Here is a 25,119-nt window from a genome sequence, read left to right on the forward strand (position 1 = left end):
ATTTTTATGACTTACACTGGAGTGGTAGTATTATAGAGAGAAGGGTATGTAGACAAGGGATATTTAGAAGTTGAAACCACAAGACTTCACAATGAATTTAAAAGTTAGGGTGAAAGATGCACTGAGGTGATGAGCTTGGGAAACTTAAAGTGGTGCCCTTGACCATAATGGGGAAATTTGGAAGATGGGAGGAAGAAAGATAATAAGGTTTTCTTGCCTGTGCTGAATTTGAGGCGCCTATGGACTTAGAATTTATTTGATGAATAAAGTGAATATCTTCACTGGATACTTTATTCTTAGATCAAGAAACAAATAAACATACTAAACAACCAGCAAATGTTGCTCACAAAAGAATGGAAATTGGATTTCAAACGCTATAGTTCTAATTTATTTATGGGAATTTGTTGGAACCAATCACAAATGATTTCAAACAAAATTTAAGAGAAAAATAAAATACATAATGCAAAAAAGAAATGAAAACTGCAAAGAATGAGAAAAAGTAATAAGATTTGAAGAATGAAAATATTGTGGAAGATTTTCAATGGAAAATTTAGAAGAAAAAATAGGGATCCAAAGGGCCCACCCAAGATTATATGATGATCAATTCTTAGGGACATGGCTCTTTTCAACAATGAGATGTTTCAAGCCAATTCCAATGATCTTGTGTTGAAGAGAGTCATCTACATCCAGAAAGAGGACTGTGGGAACTGAGTCTGGATCACAACATAGCATTTTCACTATTTTCACAATATAGCAAATGTTTGCTTGCATTTTGTTTTCTTTCTCATTTTTTTCTTTTGATCTGATTTTTCTTGTGCAAAAAAGATAATTGTATAAACATGTATATCTATATTGGATTTAACATATATTTTAACATGTTTAACATATCTGGATTACTTGCCATCTAAGGGAAGGAGTTGGGGGAAGGAGGGGGAAATTTGGAACACAAGGTTTTGTAAGGGTCAATGTTGAAAAATTATCCATGCATATGTTTTGAAAATAAAAAATTTTATTAAAAAATAAAGAGATTATGTAAGAAAGGTCATTCCAATGACCCTGTTCTCTGAATCATTGATCATATTATGCATCACTTTTAGTGAAAGGACATCAAAGACATGAAGAAAATTCCATACATACAATCCAATTTTCCTCTCCACCAACAAAGTAAATGCCTATTGTTCAGGGATTGGCTGGACAGATTGCAGAATATAAATAAAATGTGATATCATAGTCAGAGACCCAGGAAGCATTTACTGATCATTTATCATGTGTCATTGATTGTTCTGAAATCTAGGAATACAAAGGCAAAACTGGAGTTGCTACCTTCAAGAACTCACATTCAATTGGTAAACCACACACATTCCAGAGTATAAATTGTAGATATTTAGACCATAAATATGTAGAATACCTTGGCTAAACTTTAACCAGATGTAACATAATGTGATAAGAATAATGAAATCATATAGTGTAACTAAAATTAATGTAAATATAAGCCATATTGACAAGTTTGCTTTTCTCATTAATTATATTGAAAGATAGGAGCTAGAGCCTAGAAAACAGCAAATTAAATAGTTTCCCTCCTCTCAATAGAGAGACTATGGGCTACAGAACAGATGTTCTATCAAATGAAGTACTATTGGCTAAACTCTAATTATCAAGCATCTATATATGTATGTATTTCTATGTCTTCATGATTACAATGATGTATGTGTATGTATATAGGTGTACATGTATTTTTGTATTACAAGAACTGTTTCTTAATTGTGAAAACAAAGATTTGCCTTTGGAAAAAACTAGCTTATAAACAAAAATATTTCAATAAACCTCTCAAACCCCTACTCCCAAAAAGTGATGTGATGAATTTCAAAACATTTGCTGGTGTTTCAGGTTGTTGAGTCTGGGTAAAGAGATTTGATTTAAAGAATTTTTGAAGAAAGGAGAATAATGTAACAAATTATGTTTTTGTGTCCTTTAGAGGCAGTTCATACAATACCTTGAGTTTAGAGTGATCAGGAAAACATTTCTTTTGTTTCTCCTCCTGCAGGATATGTTTGATAGATTTCTCCATTGACTTGAGATTCTCTGGCAATTAGAATTCTAGAAAGCAAAAAACAGTCACATTCCATTTCTAGTCCATAGAATAGAAATGGTGATAGTTTAAAATACAGGATTTACTCAAAATTGCCTATTTAGCTAAAGAATGTGGAGTAGTAAAACCTAAAAGTCACCCAGGCTTCTTCCTTATCTCTTTTACAACTTTGTAGGCTGTTACCCTACAAAGTGAAGCCCCAAATTTTCAGTATATAAAATTCTCCCCAAACTATTTCTAATTGCCTGACTCTCTCAGAGTTTGGTCCATTAACTATAGTGTGATAAATTCTTTTGCAACTATAAAAGAATCTTTTTGAATTCTTTCAAATTATTAGCCATGACTCACATACTTCAAAAGGAACAAACTGAATAGGCAACTGTATGACCTTTCAAGGTTTTCAAAAAGCTCTTCAGGCTGTAGTATTATTTAATTAGTAAAAAAATAATTAATCAATAAAAAATAAGTCAAGAAGTAAAAATCATTATAAAAATAAATAAATAAATAAAAATCATTATAAAGTTTTCCAACTGTGCTTTTGGAGTCTCTATTTGGTCTCTGAACAAAGTATAATAATGGGTTCTAAAATTTCATACTTTACTGAACAAAAGAATGCCATGTACATCTAACAACAACAGGTAAGAAAGGAAATGCTATTCAATACTATTTCTTTTCTCCTGATTTTGTACTTTTAATTTCAGTGAAATTTTCTACACAGAAGAGATAACAATCTTTTCATCACAATGAATGTAGGGAAATGCATTTACTTGACACTATCTTCCACTTTTTTGAATACAACTTGGATTTTTTAAAAAATCAATTCCATTAGATCAATACCATTCAAATTAATTATATGATCAAATAGTTACACCCTGAATCACAGAAAGACCATTGCTCATATATCCATAAAATACAATATTTTCCATACTTTCAAAATCCAGAATTTCAATTGTGCAGACAACATAACACACACACACACACACACACACACACACGTGTGCACACATGTGCAAACCCAAAGCAAAATAGATTCTGAGAGCTGTGAGGGCCATATTACTTAATCACTATGCAACTTTTAGGGGCATATCTTCAACTGCACTTATCCATACATTACTTCAAGTGAAATGACATGCAGTCTAACTGCCCTCTCCTTTCCACTTCCTTAGAATTTTTCTAAGTTTAAGTTCAACTGACATTGCTTTTCCATTTCACCAGGAAGCATCATAAATGAACTTTGATGAAGGATATTCTACTCAAAGACAAAAATATCTGAGAAATCAAGGTACATGCATACACTTTCTCTCAAAATGAAATCATGGGCATTTCCCTCCCTTTGTTGCAAGTAATGTAAATCAAAAAATACTATCTTTAAAAGCTGATATCAATTATTCCACTCAAGTTCCATTATCAGAAGGGTGGGATCTAGATAGAAAGGAGATATAAAGTCAGTGATAATTAAAAATCTTTCAAAAGACTGAAACTCTGATATGCAACCTCTTTTCAAATCCAATGAAGTGGTTTGCCTTGGTTCTTCAACAACAGTGGCCCAAATTCTGAAAAGCACTAGATCATATCAGAAAGATTCTAAGGTCCACTAATAAGGGGACCGCTGAGAAATTTGTTCTTTGTGAGATCAACCATATCATATTATGTTTTTTGTACCCTGCCTTTTGACAGGGGACATTCTCAAATACCTGTTAAGGAAGGGTTGGATGGCTCAGTTTGGTGGGATCCTCCTTTCTGAAAATGCTGTTGGGTGAAGTATAACTTCAGCTTCCCAGAGTAATCTCCTTTGTGAGGATCTTGGCTACTCTCTTTGTTTGACACTCCATTTCTAATCAGCATTTCAGCCTTAAGTGAGTCTTTTGTTCTTAAGTAGGTTTTTTGTTTAAAAAAGACTTTTAATGGATATTCCCTATACTTTTGTTACTTATGGATTTTCTTTATCAACTGAATATCTGGTCTCTCCTAAAACTAACTAGCTATTTTCAGAAGTCTGTCCTGGCTGGCATACTCATCTTAAGAAAAGGTAGAGAACATTGCCCAAAGATAAGAAGGGCTTTGCCTCTAAATCCTCTCTCTCTCTCTAGTTCTTCTTGCCTCAAATTTTTGGCCAAACTGCAGGTAAATATTTTTGAAGGCCCTAACTAGGGGAATGTTTCCAATTGGAAATTCTCTCAACCAGTCATTTTCTGCCCCTAACCACTGCTTGTTGGGTTTGTTTTCCTCTAGGCTTTAGATAATTCATCTTCAAATGACCAGCACTAGACAGCAATATTGATCAACTTCAGGGATCTGACTCAGAATTCACTAGATAACATTTCAACTCCTTCAACAAATATGACTAGGCAAGGCAGAGTCATTATACTGAATGAGCATATTTGTTTTTTGGAAACACAACTTTTTATATCTCAGGAAGATGGAGGAGTAGGATACAGGATCTAAGGAGTAAAAGGAGGAACCATGAATGAATCTGGTAGTTCAGAGAGAGAAGAGGGAAATAAGGGTGGTGAAATCTAGGGAGTGACAAAGAGGTGTATTGAGATGTTGAGACTGTCTTAAAGACAGTCTGGGAAAACCCTCAAGGTTGTCTCAAAAGCTGTTGACTTTCCTTAAAGATGCTGCCTAGACAGTCTGGGAAAATCCAAATTCCCACCAAGGTTGTCTCAAAAGTTGGAGGCAGAATGGATAAATTAACCATAACCTCTGGCTTCATGTCAATCTATACAAACATGACAGTTTGGGAGAACAGACCTGATTATGATTAATAAAGAAATGGTATAGGATCATTTTTCACAATTCCTGAAGATAAACTGGTCCAACTCACAAGCTGAGGGGACTTTTTGGGGGGTAAGGGGTAGGGGGAGAAATGGCAACACTTTGGCATCCTGAGTCTTCTTTTGCATTTATTTCCTATCTTCATCAACTCTTTTAGGTGTCTTATTTCAACTTGATGAAAGGGACTTTTTTTGCTCTCCCTCCTCTAATTGAAGTTTTTTGATTTAATCTATTTCCTAGAAGCTGTAATAGTAGAGTCAATGTGCTTAGCAAAAAAAAAGGTCAGAATCATCTACTAGAATAAATGGTGAAAATTGGACAATTTGTAAAATTCAGCTTGGTTTTCAGTTGTTGTTTTGAGTCTGTGAAGTCAAGAGTTGTCTTTCTTTTATGGTCAAGAGTCTTTCCACACTAATTGCCAGAATATAAAACTGAAAAGTAAAGTGATTTCAGCCTCCTTTGCCATTAAGGTTGTTGAGTATTACACTGGACTTCAGAGTTGTAACAAGACACTTCCTTTTTCTTTGTTTAATCCTCAGTGATGGGCTTAAGAAGAGATACTTTGCAAGCCAGGTCCATTCTCTCACATGGTCAAAAGATTCTTCCATTTTTTTCTGATTCAAACTAACTCAGTAAAAGTGATCATTCTATTAACATAGCAATTTTTTTTAACACCAAAAGAGTTATTTCCTTAAAATATTAGATCATGGGTCCATGTCCATCTTTATAAATTGGTACACATTTCCTCTCTCATCCCTTTTGTTAAGTATTACATTAAGTTGAATTAAACATGATTAACATTTTTATAATTATTGTTTAGTTATTCGGTTATGTCAGACTCTATGGGTCACAAAGGGCAAAATGCTTGTGTTGACGTAACAAAAAACACTGCAGCAACACCTGAGATTTCATAATTAATGTTATTGAGAAGTTCTGACTCAATTGTAGCAACATCACAGCTTTACATGCTCCTTTTCCACAATAAAATTCAATCATTTTGAGTTAGCCACAGAATAGTCCTGCAGAAGTATATTCTAACAAGCACATGAAAGGACAAAAAGCTTTCAAGAAGTCTTGTAAGAGGATTTTTTCCAATATCCAATTTTCCAAGAATGAAAGAGTACAATTTGATCTTCTAAAGTTCAGTTTATGAATCTGTGGCATAGTGGATAGTGTGTTGGGCCTGGATTCCTAAAGACTTATTTTTGGGCCTCAGATCTAGTGTGTGACCTTAGGGAAATCACTCAATTCTGTTTGCCTCTTAATTCCTCATTCAACAAATGAGATGGAGGAAGAAATGGCAAACCTTACTGTAGTATCTTAACCATGAATACCACAGACAGGGTAACAAAGAGTTGGACATCACTGAAAAAAGGACCAAACAACCACCACAACAATTATATCAAAGATCATTTTGTTTGTTAACTTTAAATATACAGAGATTCTCAGCATCTTCTCTTTCTCAAGCTTACCCCCATTATGGATGTTTCTTCAGACAACAAATTCACCCTATATAATTTTCCATGAAAGAGGATGTAGAATAGTAGGGAGGAGATCTCTTTCTCTTTATTGAAATAGTTTTAATACTCATTTGCATTTGTTTCTCAGCAAACAATATCCTTGCTGCCATCATCCATGCTATCCTTTGAGGGTGAATTTGCAGAGCTGACCTTTCTGAAATTAAGTAAGTTGACTTCTCTTTGTATAATAAAAATTCCTGAAAGGAATTTTAATTGATAATATGCATGTTGATTCTCACGTGAAACATTTCTTTTTGCATTTAATTCTTCTATATAATAAGTTATATATGATATACACCTATAAATACATATTTGTATACATATACATATATACATATACACACATGTGTATATGTATATGTGTGTGTGTCTTATGTGTATATACATAAGAAAAAGTAGAGGAATTTTACACATAGATTACTTACATATATAAGAAAAGGGTAGTATAAGAAAAGAGTAGTCATCATAGACCTTATCTGCTCTTGTAACTGGAAGAGTAGAGAACAGTGAACTTAAAGAGAATGAGTTTTGTGCATATTTAAGTGTGTATCTATCAAATGAGATACGTAGAGAGCAGCTGTAATATAAAAAGAAAAAGTATAGAGGCATGCAAAATTTCACAGGCCACAAAATCAAGAAGAGACACCAATAAAACTATGACTTTGGATACATGTCTGTTATGTCATTTTCTAAGAATGTCCATGCCAGACCAGGGAAAGGCTGCCCTCAGACTTCTTCAAGTAAAGCTTTCCTAGTTCCCATGATCTCTTTATGCTTCAGGACCCTGAGAAAAACTGAAATTGACCTTGTGTTTCATAGGGAAAGATAGCACTTTGCTCAGACCTTTGATTGGTCTTCACTAATTTCATAGGCAAGCAGAAACCAATAAGTAATTTTCAATGGCAATTGGATTGTTCTTGCCAGGCAGTGTTTGGAAAAAGAAGAGTGGTGTTAGGCAATGAAAAAGAATGTTTAGCTAGGATTGAGAAAGACTGGCAGACACTGGATCATAAAAACAAGAGGTGTGTGTGTGTGTGTGTGTGTGTGTGTCTTTATGAATGTAAACAATGAAGATATTTCAATTCAATGTGTATTATACTCCTTAACATAAATATTGTTTAATGTAGAGGGCTGGAATTCTGAAAAGTTGTACTTGAATCCAGAACAGGAGAGTACTTAAGGCTAAATATCTACTCATTGTGAGATAATGGTTCTATAAACACATAATTAGATGATATGGTGATGTGATGGTCTCCTCATAAGATTGGTGCCTGCTGAATGTAATGTGGTGAGATAATTGTGGGGAAGGATTGAAGGATTGAGGGAGAGAATCAAGAATTTCTCTGCCACAGCATGCTTAGCAGGGAAGACTTTAGGCTCCAGACTCCAGAGTCCAGGATCCATCTTTGATGAACCATGTGGCAGCTTGCTTGCCTCCTTCACTTCTCCTCTTAAAGACCAAGAACTTTGACTGATCCTGACTCTGATCCTGAGGCCCTCCAGAGAGTTAGTCCAGACATTACAATTTAAGATAATAAGCTCTTTAGGACATCATGAAACCCAATAATAGTTTTTATATCACAAATATCAAAAATAGTTGGAGAGTCTGTTTTGCCATAGGAGTTGTGGAATTGTGCTGATAAAATGAAAATTATTCTTGAAGAGAGGAGAGCTTTTTCTACCATGACCAATGGATTTTCTATCATGAAAAAGAGAAATTTTACTAAATAGGTTAATGAATGTTTATAAATTTATATGACATAAATTTAAATGTCTTTGTTATCTTTAAAATGTTTTTTTTTTTTTTCTGATTCCAATGACATCTGAGACTATTCTACTCAAGGAAGTTTATCTATAATATGATGCAAAGTGTCAATAATGCAGATTTACTGTTTTTTGAAATAAAAATAGATGTTATGAATTTCTTTGTATAATTGCTTATTTCACATGAGAGGCAGTCCTTAGACAGGTGTATGTATATTTGCATATATGTGTTACATTTATTAAATGTATTTATATCATTTATACATGTAAACTGTCCTTGAATCACTTTTATAGTCACTAAATGTAGATTTCTCTTTTCATAAGTATCTAATGGAGAGAATGTTTTCCAAATAAAACTTCAGAATTATTCAATACAGGTGAACATGGAATAATAACAATGAGTCTTTAATTTCCAGTTTCCCCCTTGAATAATCTCTCCATAGGAACATCTAGTAGCCATCTCACTTCCCTGGCTAGCAAAGCCCATTCCCTATGCTGCCACAGAAGCTACATGTTGCAGATTCCTTGGTCTTCAGGCCTAGGGCTATATTTGCCCACTGTACACCTTTCATTGTGACCCTTCCCTTGTCTCAGGAGCTACTACAGAAAAGCCCAAGGCTACTGTACATACTTTGGGAAGCCAGGTGATACAGTGTATAAAGTGCCAGTGTAGGCCTGGAGTCAGGAGAAACTGAGTTTAAATCAAGCTGAGTAGTTAGCTAATAAAGCTTTCTAGAATTGAGTTCAATTGTATAGGAGGAATACATACATTCTGAGTTAGAAATAATTGGCTTCCCAATTGACTGAAATTATAGAAATTAAGCCCTTCATAAAGCAGGACTATCTTGAATATGTGTGACTTGATTATTCTTAGCATTTCATGAAATGATTTAGGACTTCATCTGGAGTTTTTCTGCTTTTAGATGAAAACCACATCAGGATCCTGCTTCATTCTTTCTATCAGCAGACATGGAGGAGAAGGAACATAGTCTTTTCATCATAAAGATGATGGAAGCCCAGAAATCTGGAAAGTGAGCTTGGAATTCATGTTGGAACTTAAAACAAATAAGCTTTATAAAAAGAACTTGGGAAGATTTTGAACTGGGCCATTTTAATAAGTGGGCACTGTTGCTAGTTACACATGCACATGTGCATAAACATATATATACACACAAATCAAGGTCATGGAACTCTCTCTCTGAAGTCATCCTCCAAAGTCGTCTATAACAATATTTCTCATTACACAACCATTGAAACTGAATGGAGCCTTTATTTTTATATCATCCCAACCCTTCTGATGTGAGACCATATATGTAAAATCTCTCTGCCATTCTTTTCTAGACAAAAGGAGATTTAATGGCACTTTCAAGAGCCACTAGGGCACAAAAATACCAGACCTTGTCCATGTCTAATAATCCTGCCTAATATTTTCTCCTAGCTTGTTCAAAAGAAACTAAATGTCATTCTTTGTAGCTTGGCAGAGGCCTAAGAAAAATTTTCACTGGCTTGTCTCTGGGATTAGAAGCTGGCCTAACAATGTTTAAAACCACCCAGAGAGGGAAGAGTATATCCCCTTTGCCAGGGTCTGTTGTAGGATGTACTGGGAAAGGCCATTATAGATTGGTTTTTCATATCAAATAAGTTATTTGTAAGAAAACATATCTATGCCACAGGACCCCCATAACAATGGATGTTATTTTCCATTAGCTACATTTTGAAAGATTTAAAGAACTTATACAAGCATATTTCTAGTAAAGATATCTCTCTAGTAACAGGCAGATGACAAGGCCAAATATTCATCTATCCAATAATAGAAAAGAATCATTTACCTAACTACCTAACAATAATCATTTACCTAATAATAAAGAATCATTTACGTAATTTATCTAATAATTTATCTATACATTCTTAGATAAAAAATCAGCAAGACTTTATATGCTTGGACTTTGCTCATGGCTTTTAACATGACTGCTTGCTCTGAATATAGAAATTTGCGGTAAGCAGCAAGATTATGTGATGTTCAACTGTGATGGACTTGGTCCTTTTCAACAATGAGATGATTCAGGCCAGTTTCAATAGATGTGGGGTGGAAAGAGCTATCCACATCCAGAGAGAGAACTATGGGGACTGAATGTGGTTCACAACATTATATTTTCACCTTCTTTGTTATTGTTCATTTGCTTTTTTTTTTCTTATTTTTCCCCTTTTTGCTTGATTTTTCTTGGGTAGCATGAGAAATGTGGAAATACATTTAAAAGAATTGCACATGTTTAACTTATATTGGATTACTTGTTGTCCAGGGCAAGGAAGGGGTGGGGAGGAAGGGAGAAAAATTTGGAACACAAGGTTTTACAAGGCTGAATGTTGAAAATTATGCATGCATGTATTTTGAAAAATAAAAAGCTGTTATTTATTTTCTTTTTTTATTATTAAAGCTTTTTATTTTCAAAATACATGCATGGATAATTTTTCAACATTGATCCTTGCATAGCTTTGTGTTCCAAATTTTCCCCTTCTTCCCCTACCTCCTCCCCTAGGTGGCAAGTAATCTAATCTATGTTATACATGTTGAAATATGTTAAATTCAACATATATAAACATATTTGTACTGTTATCTTGCTGCACAAGAAAAATCAGATCAAAAAGGGAAAAAATGAATAAGAAAACAAAATGCAAACGAACAATAACAAAAAGAGTGAGAATGTTATACTATCATCCATACTCAGTTCTCACAGTCCTCTCTCTGGTTGTAGATGGCTCTCTTCCTCATGAGATCACTGAAACTGACCTCATTCATCTCATTGTTGGAAAGAATCACATCCATCAGAATTGATCATCATTTAATATTATTGTTGCCATGTACAATGATCTCCTGGGTTCTGCTCATTTAGTTATAGTCCCCTACCAAAATTTTTCTCTCTCTAATAGCCATCAGAGACTTCAGATCTAAAAAAGAAAAAAGGGTTTACAAATCATTGTGCCTACTCTAAATTATCTTGGGCCTATATGGCAGAAGGTATTCTCTCATTACACTTTCTTCTCACATGTGCCTGCAGGGCACCGTCAAAATGAGGTGCAGGAAAATCTAACAATACTGTCAGATTAAAATCCTGCCCTCAGTATTTTAAGATCACATTTTTTATCACATCCATTAAACAATGAAGCCACAATGCACTTAATAAATATTAAATGATTTTCTGAAGACAGAATCCTTGGTAGAACAGATTTTGAAATAGCTATTTTCAGAGAATTAAGCAGGAATCTAATAAATTTCTCTTAGAAGTTCCTTGCATTATTAAGCAATACAACTCTTGATACAGCACCCCATCTAAGTAGATGTTCAACCTTACAGAAATGATTTATCCCTATACAGAAATGATCAATGATTAGACTTTAGATGGGGCTTCCCTTTAAATAATGGAAATTTCACTTACCCAGCAGGGGAATGGGGGGCAGAAAAGGGCTGAGCCCCAGTAATGGGGTTCTTTCCACTTTCTCCAAAAATCAGTGAAGTGGGAGGGAAGAACTTAGGCCAAGACTAAAGAGCAACTACCCAATGAGGGAAGGATAGATTATACCCTTATTTTCCAAGGCCAACTGATCTAAAATAAAACCATGAAACTATGCAAATTACTAGAACACAGTTTTCAATCCTAAATTTCAGATTAATTTCCAAAAATCATAATCAACAATTTTCAGAAGTTCAAAGGTAAAAAAAATTTCAAAGCTGTGCAAAGGAATTTTATACATAGAACCAATGTTTTTTCCGAAGGTTGATGAGCAAAATGGTTTCCAAAAACCTGGCAAGTTTAGGGGAAGGGACCTTAGAGCTGGGGCTAAATCTGCTTCCTCTTTTCTATCAATTAAGAGTTATTATGGGCTATGTTCTTGGATCACCATCACCTCTCTTTCTCCAAGCATAGTAATTTTCAATTTTAGGTTTTAATATTATAACAGTAACCCCAAATAACTTAATTAACATTTTCATTAGTGATAACCAAATAGTCTTAAAATTCAGATATAACAATCTCTTTTATAATCAACCTTTCTTATCCCTTGTTTTTAAAAAATCATTTTGTTAAAACATTCTATGAAATTTTATAAACTCTATCCTTTAAATGTGTTTCTTTGTTTAAGGGAGAAAGTAAGACAAATCTTAAGATTCAGAATATAGGTAATAAATATCTAAATAATTTTGGATGAGATTTCACAGAACTTCCTTTACAGCATATGTTCAGTGTCTAATTAGAGGAGATACAAACATGTGACCTCTTTGAGTAAATTACCAGAGAACTTTGTTTTAATACCCAGTTTTTAGCAATCAAATACAGATTTAAATTTCCAGTCACACATATCTCTAAAATCTTTTGCCCAGATAGTTTATCAATGTCAGCACAGAGTGTGTGAAACTGTCTAAGCACAATCACATATTTAGAGCTTTACAGACAATTCAGCACTTGGATAATTTCAAGACTCTCTTGTTTCATCTATGCAATTATTCCCTAAAAATATGGGAAAAGATTACGGTTTTCAATGGAAAAGGAAGAAATGCTCATTCAAAGCTAAAATGCAGAATTGATAAATTAGCTGAATTTACATTAAAGATCCCACATCCACAGCTTAATTAGAATTAGTTCTAAATGAATTTAAACAGAATGATTGAAAAACAATTTAAAATACTTAATCTAAGTAGGAATTAGATCTTTATTTAGAATTAATCTGAAATGAAAAAATATAATTATAATATTTTATGGCATAGATGTATATCTATCAGTGGCAAAACATTTTAATGCTATAAAAATATACAAGAGATCATTTGTATCTCTCTCTTACTCAACATAAACTACTTTGGTTGCAAAAGTTTATATGAGAAGAAAAGGACAAAATCCTTTATCAGTTTTTCAGCAATGGAACAAATTATTTGTTGGATGTAATTTTGTCCCATTTTCCTCAATTAAAGCATTGAATACAATTTAGAATCACATTCCCAATTTAAACTCACCCAAAATTTAAAGCTATTATCTTTTGAGATGAATTTATGAATGCCAATTATTTTCAAAGTGATGCCTCTACCTTGAAAACTTCCAACATTCATATTTGTTCTCTTGGAGCCCCAAAATTTTAAGGTGGCAAAAAACTGCCCCTCTATGTTACAATATTTTACCCATCCATTCAATCCTACTGCGATAGGGATGAAAGCAAGAGATTTCCCATGGAATGCAAAATGGTTTGTATTCCAAAATTTTAGGGTTCTCTATTCCACGGCCTATTCATTTGGAGGGAAGAGGGGAAGATCTTAAGGTACAAAAAGATTGTGTGTGGATCTCTCCTATTTAAGGAGCACTGAGGACCACACTTTTCTATATACTCAGAGACCCAAAAGGAGGATTTTAGGACTCTGGAGGTCAGGAACACAAGAGACCCCATCTAGAGAATAACTGAGGCTAATTCCAGGATATGGTATGTTGGGGGTTGGGGGGGGGAGGTATTGGGAAGCCTACCAATCATTGGAGAAGGTGAACATATCTCAATAGATGAGATCAAATCAAGCCAGTCTCGGACAATTAATCTTGTCAAGGGAGAGAAGCTTAACTTTTCAAAAAAATTTAGGTTAGTCTGAATTGCAAAGAAAAGACTGTCACAGACAGGAGACACAAAGGCACAGAGGAGGCACAGAGACAGGAACAATATAGAGAAAGCGCACTTTTTAAATCCTAGATGGCCAGATATTACACTATTCACAAACATCCTAAAAACCCAAATCCTACCCTCAAATGGCTTTTCCCACTCATATAGGGTCAGAGAAAAGTGAGGTTATCTATTTTATGTGCAATTGTCCTCAAAAAAGGATATGTCCATCATTCGCTTCCCAGTGAACAAAGTGGTCCTGTATGTATGGAGTATACCTTGGGGCTTTGCTGAGTTCCCAGCTGTGATACCCCTTTCTTTGATGACGAGTAAACGAAAAAAAATTGGGGAGTATACAACACTTACTTTTTGTCAAGAAGAAGGCCAAAGGTTTCAAGCACCAAAATGATATGTGTAGTGTGATGTGGCACCTGGTGATATGTTTTAGGAGAAGCACCAAATATTGGGGTTCAGTTCAGTCATGTGAAGATTTCACAATTTGGAAAAATGTAGGTTTATTTAGGAGAAGAGATTACAGACAAAATGAAGAGATGCAACAGATACAAAGAATGGTAAATGTAAAATAGAGCACATAGCAAGAAAAAGAGTTTTGATAGTTAATGGTGGAAAAGACAAGTTCCCTAGTGGAAATTGAAATTAGTCAGGAGAAAGGAAACTCCCCAAAAGATTGGAGTGTGCCCTTAGCTGGCAGGCTAAATCCTAAAAAAAAAAGATTTAGCATCCTAAAAGAGTTAGTTATGGGGCAGGTAGGTGATGCAGTGGATAGAGCACCAGCCCTGAAGTCAGAAGGACCTGAGTTCAAATCTGACCTCAGACACTTAAAACTTCCTGGCTGTGTGACCCTGGGCAAGTTACAACCCCAATTACCTCAGCGCAAAAAAAAAAAAAAAAAAAAAAAAAGAATTAGTTATAAAGAGGAGAAGTGAGGTCTGAGAAGAGAAATACCATAAGGCAGGAGAGATACCACATGGCATGGGGGAGAAGAAAGGGGAAAGACACCACAAAGCAGAGTATCATGGTGAACTGACCCAAAGGCATGGGTCATAAATAGATTTATAGGGGAAATTTACCCTCACAGACATGATTGGGATTTCTGAGAGAACATGACAAGGTGAGGTTGCCCACAACCCCCACAGTGGGTGGGCCTCAGAGGTTTGACACAACTTGGATTTCTGACAGAGACTTACACAGAGAGTGAGACCGTGGAGCTAAACTAATCTCTATCACAGCTTGTTCCCTGCTTGCCCCAGGGAACATTTTAATCAATGCTCCAGCTGTTCTGCCAACCAGGATCTAGCTATCCAGGACCTTATCACAAAAGATTTTTCACTCTCTAACATGGAAAACATCATTAAGATACAGTATCATTTTCTAATAAAAGTGGCAACATAAGTAACATAAACAAATGTATACACAAGATATATACAACAAAAATAATCTCAGAGGGAAGTCACAAAAAGCTTAGAGAAGGGCCTCCTGCAGAATATGGAATTTGCATTGGATCTTGAAGAAAGTCAGTGATGCCAAAATGGCATACTTAAGAAAGAAGAGCACAATCATGATAAATGTAGAAATATATAGAAGAATTGCACATGTTTAACATACACTGAATGTTTGCTGTCTAGGGAAGGAGGTGGGGGGGGAAGAGAGGGAGAAAAATTTTAAACAAAAGGTTTTGCATGGATGAATGTTGAAAATTATTTTTTCATGCATTTTGAAAATAAAAATCTATTGTCAAAAAAGAAAAAGAATAAAAATAAAAAATAAATGAAATGAATTTAAAAAAAAAGAAAAGAAAGAAGAGCACAGCTATATACAATGTTTTATTGCAAGTATTAAGAGAGATGAGAAGAGTGACCGTGGTTTCTTTAGAATAGGGAAGTCTTGTAAAGAAAATCCCTCTATTAATGCAAATCATGATGTTACAAAGTTGCCTTGAGCAAACAGCCAATTATGTATCATAATTAAGCCATAAACCTAAGTCTTCTTGATTTTAAGGTTAGCTGTATATTCATTATGTCATATATGAAGGTAATGTGCCATCCTTGTCATCAAGGAGTTTATAATCTTAATTTATAAGATAATTTAATAATTACCTTATCTCTTAATTATCTTACTATCTTAATTAATATCATTTATTAATTTTAATTTGTTTTATTTTTAATAATAAATATTATTTATATATTATACATAATATATATTCTATTTTTATTTATATTGTTATGTATATATAAATAAAAATGAATTTTTATTTATTGTAATTAGCTTATAAATTAATAAAATACCTTAATTAACTTAATAAAATAATTAAGTGCCTACCTCGTGAAAGCAATCTGTGCTCAATCTAGTGAATACAAAGATGAAAAGCAATGAAGTCACAGTCCTAAGATAATTTATTCTTTATTAGGGAAGACAAGATATATACACAGATGATTATAATAAAATGACAATAGATGACTTAAGAATTTGCCAAGTACTTTAATGAAGGTTTTCTTTCTCTCATATCAGCCCTGGGAAGTAAGTACAATTGTTACCTTAATTTTACAGATGAGAAAACTAAGGTTAAATAAGTTGCCCACAGTTACCCAGTTAATTACTAAGAGCTTTTACTCCAGGACTTCCTGTCTTGGGGTCCAGGACCCTATTTCCTAAGTTACCTGGTAGGCTAAAGAAGACTAGGTGGAACAAAATGAGATGCGAAATGTCCAATGATTCCATGTCCTAAATGCTTTCCAGATCAATAATCCCATGTTTTACATTCCTTTCCAGAGCTGATGTTCTACTTTTCTGACCCTAAATAAAAACTCCTTGAGTGCAATCATTATGTCTCACTCATCTATGCAGACCTCATAAGGAATTTTTACATAGCTAAAAGAATTTTGAATTGCAACTGGATCTCAGGCAAGATTTCTTTGTGGAGAGACAAACATCTAATGAACAGATTGGACACTAACTTTTAAGCATTACCTAGAAATAAAACTTGACTGCTACTTGTTCTCTGAAATGGCCACTGTGTGGCTCAGTGTCCTGAGTACAAGATATTGGAAAGACTCTTTCCAGAGTTCAAATTTGGCCTCAAACATTTACCAACTCTGTGATCCTGGGCAGGTCATTTAACCCTGTTTGCCTTGTTTTCCTCATCAGTGAAATGAACTAGAAAAGAAAATGGCAAACCACTCCAGTATTTTGCCAAGAAAATCCCAATCATGAAGAATTGTCCACGAATGAAAAAATGGCTGAACAACAAAAATGTTCCCAAAAATCTGCCAAATTTGATCACTGCTTTATTGGATTAATGTAAAAATAACTATTCCCCAATCCCTCTTCTACCTTTGTTCTTGAGGCTTTCAGACTCTTCAGGTTCACAATATATGTGTATTCATTCATATAAACACACACACACACACACACACACACACACACACACATGTAGTATTGGAAAGAACACTGAACTTGGGCTTTGGACATTTGGACTTAAAACCTGCCTCAGACACTAACTAGACTATATGAGTTTGAGCAAATCATATACCCTTTCTTGGGCCTCAATCCCTCATTTTAAAATGAGGGAATTGGAATAAGTGTCCTCTGGAGTCCCTTCCAACTCTGAATCTATTTCCTTTGATTCTTCAAAAAATCCTCCTCTCCTCATCTGTAAAATGAAGATGATAAGCTCTGATGTACCTCTTTTCTTTAGCAAGACTAACACCCTTGAATGTTAAAATACTATAGAAATGTTTTAGATTATTATTTATGAAGTTGTTCTGTCTAAATATAGATACAAGGTATCTTATAGTATCAGAGTGTGACAAGATATAATAAGTAAAACTTATAATGTCAAAGAGAATATGTTAGGTGCAGAGAGGCATACCACCTATGCCATATTCTTTCTCATATGTGGAGTCCCCCCCCAACAGCTTGAACTCCAGATTCAAAGTTCTCTGTGATTCTACTTTCACTCAAAATAATAGCTCACAAGATCCTACCAATGTATTTATCATTTCTTTATTCTGCCAGAGAACACAGTAAGTTCAAAGTACAGATATTTAATTAAATGGCATAGTAAGTTTTGCAAGAGAACATTTCCCTCATAAACATGACACATTCTCTCACAAGTATATATTCCATCAGAAAAAAAAAAGTGAGTATTCATAGAAGTCACACATAGAGTGACATCAGGAGCACACACATGGAGAATTCTACAGAGAAGCAAGTTACATCTGTAATAATAAAGAACAATTTCTTTTGGTAATATTATTTTATTTGTAGTAGACCTATTTCTAGCAGGGATGTACTGGTAAATGTTTAACAAATGGCTTTCTGAAAAAGAAGGTAAAGAGATGTGTGTGTTTGCATATCCACATATACATATAAAGATGCAGGACATATTTTTAATGTAACCTGCATCATTAATATTTTCTCCATCACTTTAAGTCTAGACAATCAAAAAAGGTCAACAAATTAAGTCCTGATTTATAGTTTACCTCTCTTTTTCCCATTCTTTCTCCTTCACTTTGTCCTTCCTTCTCCTCCTCCAAATTATTTCTTCCACATTTCTGTCTTTTACTTGCAAACATGGACAAACAATATAACTCCCCCAACCTTTGAGCTTCCTTATAATAGGCATAATAGAAAAGTGAGGGATTTGAACCTAATTTGACAATAATCAAAAAATAAATCGCAGTGAATCATTTTTCTAACTAGGACAGTTTAAAAAGATGGACAACAAGAAGTCTTCAGAAACTGGAGCAAGGACTAGTCAGGAAGACAGCATTCCAGTTTTCAGAGATAGTAATAGAGCTGAGAATAAACAGCATGGCTAAAAGCACTGAAGCAGAAAGAGATCCCAAGACATCTCTGAAGTAGTACTTGGTGCAGAAATCATGCCAGCTGGCAACTCTGTCACCTATTAACCAGTTTCAGGTCACAGTTTCAGGGAGAAGAGCAGTCACTAGTCAGAGAGGTTCTGGCTATATACAGAGCAAGGAACAAGTTCCAAAAACTAAGCTGTGTGTCTCTGAGCCTAAGAGTAGAGTGGGAACTCAGTTCTAACCTTCAGTCCTATACATAAACCAGCAGTGGATTAATCAGGGTGGAAACCAAGAGCTTGTCTCCCTTACCCTCTAACATCTTTGGGTGGGCTAACAATGACTGAGTTCACAGTAATCTACTGAAACTCAATCCCATACAATCCAACAGATCCAAACCTGCATCAGGAACTTGCAGAGTTCAGACCAGGAAGCAGTGGACAAAAAGTTTTCTCCCTGAATCACAATGCTTTAGATATACCAAATACTTGCAGGCTTTCAGATAGAGTTGTTGAGAGATCCAAAAGGACATAAAAGACATTCTACTCAGGTCAATGAGCAGAGCCCAACACTAGTACAAAATCCAAAGTCAAGAAGTAGGCTGGAAGGATAAACAGACAAAAAAAAAAAAAAAAAAAGAAAAAGAAAAAAAGAACTTGACCCTAAAGAGCTACTATAACAGGGAAGCCCCCATCACAAACACAGAAAACGATGACTTAAAAACATTTTTCAAGCAAAGTCTCAAAAAAAGAGTAGATTATCTAAGACACAAGTCCAACAAGAATTTTTAGCAGAAATCTTTAAAGCACAAAAAATAATTTTAAAAATCAGTAAGAACACTAAAAAAAAAAAAAAAGAAAAGAAAAACAAATGAGAGCTATGTAAGAAAAGAGCTGTTAATTACAGCTTGGTAAAAGATGTACAAAATATAACTAAAGAAAACAACTCTTGAAAAATTAGAATTGATCAAATGGAAGCTATTTATTCCATGCAAATAATGAAACACAAAATACAAATAATAAAACAAAATCAAAAGACTTTAAAAAAAAAAAGGAAAATGTTGAAACATCTTAAGAGAAGCAATTTACCTGGAAAACAGATTGACAATAGCTAATTTAAGAATATTGTTCTACCTAAAAGTAATGAAAAACAATAACAAAGAGCTTATATATATTATTCCAAAAAATTATAAAGGAAGATTGTCCAGTTATCTTAGGATCAGAGGGCAAAGTAGAAACTGAAATAACTACCAGTTACCTCTTCAAAGAAATTCAGAAAATACAAAATACAAAAACTTTAGCCTAGCATCTTAAACCAGTCATACTCTGGCTCCAACAGGTCCTTTCAGCTTTATTATACATTATTCTCTATCCATTCTATAATTGAATCAAACAAGTTGTCTTTGAACCACAATATTTTATCTCCTGCCAGAATATACTTCTTTTCTTAGCCACCCCTTAGATCTCTTAACTCCTTCAAAGCTCACTTAAAATGCTGTCTCCTACAGGAGCCCTTTCCTGATCTCTCCTGCTTGTAATTCCTCCATCTCTACATTTGTATTGTATTTATTTTAATATCATACACACACACACACACACACACACACATATACATAGATATGAATACATACATACATAAATATTGTTTCCCTCCAATACAATGTAAGTTTCTTGAGAACAGTGATTGTTTTAGTTTTTGGTTCTGTCATATCTAAAAATAAAAACAGTTCTTGCCCTCAAGCAATTTATATTCTAATGTGGTGTTGAGTTGGGGAGCCTGGAAACTCTCTCTCTCATTCTCTCTTGGACTTTGCAGGGGTGGGGGGTGGGGGGGAAGCTTGAGAAACTCCCTCAGGGAAGCTTTCACCTGAGAGACCCCCACCAGGGAATCAAGATAAAGTGTTTTCATTCTGTTATCTGGGTGGGACTAGTTGACTCCAGGACCACTTAGCCAGAGCTGGAGATGGAGATTTCTATCCAACTCTATTGAGTTGGAGATTAGTCCAGGGACACTCATTCAATTTGAAGATTCTCTATTCTGATTTCAACTCAAACTGCTCTCAGCCCCCACCAAGAGCTATCCATATAACAAGCTTCCTTCAGCTCAATTCCTTGCAGAGGGCCAAAAGCAGGAATCATGCCAAGAAACCTCTCTCTTTCCTTGGTATAACTGCAACCTTCTGCCGGCTGAAAAGACATTCTCTTTTCAGCGTTACTCCCTCTTTATCTTTCTCACCTATTTCCCTAACAGGACCCTATTTATCTCTCTGTCAAGATTTCTCTGCTGGGACCTTGCCACTAAAGAAGTCAGCCTGCAAAAGCTGACTTCTCAGTTCTAAATAATAAACTTCTTTTGCCAGTTTAACTTTTTGGGTTCATAAATTCATTTACAAAGCATCTGTGCCAACCAGAAGAGGGTTCCCACAACTCCCTGCCCTACACTGAACCTCATCATTTGGTTCCCTGACCGGGAATCAAGGGGAGCTGAATCTCATCAGTATTATAACATATACAAAGAAAAAGAAAATATAAAGACTCCTAACAACCAGTGGAATATAGCACATTAACGGAAAACTAAAATACATTTTTTCTTTGTCTATCCTATTCTTAATAATAAAAAATATTAACATTTTATAAGTTTCCAAACACTTTCACATACCTTACTTCATTTGATCCTCACAACCTTGTGAGGTAGGCACGGTAGGTATAATATCATAATTTATATCATATGAGGAAACTAAACTTTTTTTTAATGAATTGCCTGAACAAAATTCATTTGGAAGAAGGATAGTTCAAGAATATCAAAGGAATAAATGGGGGGGGAAAGGGGGAAAGAAGGTAGACTAGCTATACCAGATCTCAAACTGTATTATACAATAGTAAGTATCAAAACAATCTGGTATTAGCTAAGAAATAGACTGGTGGATTAGTGGAATAAATATGGTACTGAATACACAATAGTAAATGACCACAGTAATCTAGTGTTTGATAAACCCCAAAATCCCAGCTTTTGGGACAAGAACTCATATTTGGCAAAAACTACTGAGAAAATTAGAAAGCTGTTTCATAGAAAGTAAGTATAGACCAACACACCATTTACCAACATAAGATTAAAATGGGTACATTGGAATACCAAAAACAAATAAAGGTAACACAAAATAGTTTGCCTATCATATATATGGGATAAGGGGAAAATTTATGATAAAACAAGAAACTGGAAATATTATGGGATGTAAAATGCATAATTTTTATTATATTAAATTTAGATTTTAAAGGGTTTGCAGAAACAAAAGCAAATGCAGCCAAGATTAGAAGAAAACAGAAAATTGGGAAGGAAATTTTACAAGTGTCTTTGACAAAGATCTTATTTCTCAAATATATAGAGAACTGAGTTAAATTTATAAGAATAGACTCCCCAAATGATAAATGATCAAAGGGATTATTCAGAAGAAGAAATCAAAGATATTTATAGTCATATGAAAAAAATGCTCTAAATCACTATTAATTAGAGAAATGCAGATTAAAATAACTCTGAAGTACCACTTCATACCTATCAGATTGGATAATATAACAAAAAAGGAAAATGACAAATATTGAAGAGGACCTAAGTCTGTATTAAAAAAAAAAAAAAAAAAGGAAAAAGGATTTATATGTACAAAAATATTTATATCAGCTATTTTTGTAGTGGCAAAAAAATGGAAATTGAGGGGATACCCATTTTTGAGAAAATGACTGAACAAGTTGTAGTACATGATTGTGATGGAATACTATTGTACTTTAAGAAATGATGAGCAGGATGCTTTCAGAAAGTCATAGAAAGACTAACATGAATTGATGCAAAGTGAACCAAGCAGAACATCATATACAGTAACACCAATATTGTACATGACCAAATGTGAACAATCTAGCTATTCTAAGAAATACAGTGATCTAAGATAATTCCAAAATGCTCTACCAGGGGTCCTCAAACTACGGCTCACAGGCCAGATGCGGCACCTGAGGACAATTATCCCCCTCACCCAGGGCTATGAAGTTTCTTTATTTAAAGGTCCACAAAACAAAGTTTTTGTTTTTACTATAGTCCGGCCCTCCAACAGTCTGAGGAACACTGAACTGGCCCCCTATTTAAAAAGTTTGAGGGGCCCTGATCAGATACCTTCAGAAAAAGAAATGGAGTGTTAGTACAGATCAAAACATACTTTTTTTAAACTTTTATTTTTCTTTGGATTTTTTGATCTGTATTTTCTTTTACAACATAAGTAATATGGAAATGTCTTGCAATATTGCACATATATACCCTATATCAAATTGCTTCCCTTCTCAATGGGGGAAGAAGGGGAGGGAAAGGAGAGAAATAATTTGAAGTTCGAAATTAAAAAAAAAAAAACTAATGATAAAATTTTTTCACATGTAATTTTAAAAAAAATTGGGGGGGGGGAGCACTTGTCTGTAATTATAAGCCTGGTTAGTAGAAAAGGTGGTATGAGAACCCATGTCTTCTGGCTCCTTAGTACAGTGTTCTAGCCCAATTCTTCCAGATAATATGAGAGAAAAAGAAATCTGGATAATGATGTTAACTAGAAGATAAAGACTTGGAACTCAATTTGCCCAAGATTTCAAGAACACAAAACAACTTTCAAGTTACCTACACAGATTTCAAGGGTAAAACCAAAAAGGCAAATGTAACAGAATTGTACAAGAAAATGCAATAATGGCCCAAATAACAGAGATTAATGCAAATTCAACTAATCAAATTCAGCAAAAATGTATGTGCCAATTTTATGTAATTTACTTTGAGAGAAGCATGAGTACATACATAGATAATTTTGTCATTTTGATCCTCTTTGAGTATGTAGTCTCTGATCTTAAGGAATTTACAATTCAATTACTAGATATGGAAGAGAAAGTTTTAGATAACTAAAATATAAATTAGAATATGAAAAGTTGATATGGGAAGTCAAACAGGATGACATGAGAAATATGAAAAGAGACAGATTACACACTAGGTGGGGAACTGTAATTAGGAATTTTTTTTACCTAGGACAAATTCCACAAACCACTCTCTGGAAAAGTATACAAATATAGAGGTATTATTCATCCTAGCCAACCATATAGTAGCTTCCCATTTTAACCAATTATTCATGCTATGTGTTAAATTCTGAGGAGCTACAAATGTTAGGAGATTCCCTAAATTCAGTGTCACAATCAAAGCCCCAGTTCTCTTGTCCTAATTTTGGTTCCAAGTAGGTGCTTAATGTTTGTTGACTTGATAATTTGAACTAAATTGAGTATGATTACAAGTAAAAGAATTAAGGAAAGTTACTGGAAAAAAAATTTCACCCCTGCATAGAAAAAAAAGATTTTAATCAAAGCAGTTTATAGCGCTTGTTGGGCAACAAAAATACATTTGGGAGTCTGGGGTTTCTATATAAATAATTTGATTAAAACATATACCAAATAATTTGAGGGTTCATATTAGATATGCTGATTTATTGATGAAGATTTAGATTAATGGAGAAAGAAGTTCTTGTTTATTATTCAATAAATACACATGAAGATTCTTGACAACATCCAGGAAGGATAAAAGGGGTTTCCAGCTGCTCTCAGGAAATGCTGGTCAGTCTCACCAGGATAGTAATATTACAATTGGCTGCCAACTACTGTTAGGTATGTCTCAATAGATAGATGGGACTCCTAGTGGCAAGGCAAAGATTCCAGGCTTGGTGTCTATAGAGGGGCATTTCTAGAGGGGTTCAGGCAGAGTGTAGGGGCCACCCTATCCAATTCCTTATTCAAAAAGAATCTAGAGAGTTTCTCCCCCACAAAAAAGTCCAGCAGCAGTAAGATGTCAGTGCTCATCTCAGAGGTAGCTATTACATTTGTCCCCTGAGGTCTAAGTCAAAAGATCTAGGTGAATAGGGTATCTAGGATATAGGAACTACTTTTGGCTAAAATAAAGAACAGGGTCAAAACTAATGATGATTTTCCCTAGGAGTTTGCAAAGCCTGGCCCTGACATAAAATCTGAATCAGTAAGTAGGTTGGATGAATGAAAAAATTAAAAAGGAATCCTCCCCCATAAAAATATATTAAGGAGAGAAGGAAGTAATCCAAACAATAATCCAGAAAAAAATAGAATAACTCCACAAACCCAGAAAAAAGAGAGTTACTCCACAAATCTAGAAAAAAAGAAAATGACTCCAAAACATGTACAAGAGAAACATAGCTTGGGCACAAGTTCAACTAAAATTCCTAAAAGAGGAATTTTTAAAGAGTGTAAAAACTATTTTGCCAATGAAATGAAAACTGTAGAGGAAAAATTAGAAAAGAAATGGGAACTATGGAAGAAATAATTGGAAAGGGAATAGCTTAGCACAAATAGTACAAAATCTTGACCAAGCAACAAATTTCCTGAAAATTATAACAAACCAAACAGAAGTCAGTGACTCTAGGAAATGACAAGAAATAGCAAAACAAAGTCAAAAGACTGAAAAAAATATTATAATGTAAGGTAGT

The sequence above is a fragment of the Sarcophilus harrisii genome, chromosome 3 (genome assembly GCF_902635505.1).
Source record: "Sarcophilus harrisii chromosome 3, mSarHar1.11, whole genome shotgun sequence".
NCBI lineage: Eukaryota > Metazoa > Chordata > Mammalia > Dasyuromorphia > Dasyuridae > Sarcophilus > Sarcophilus harrisii.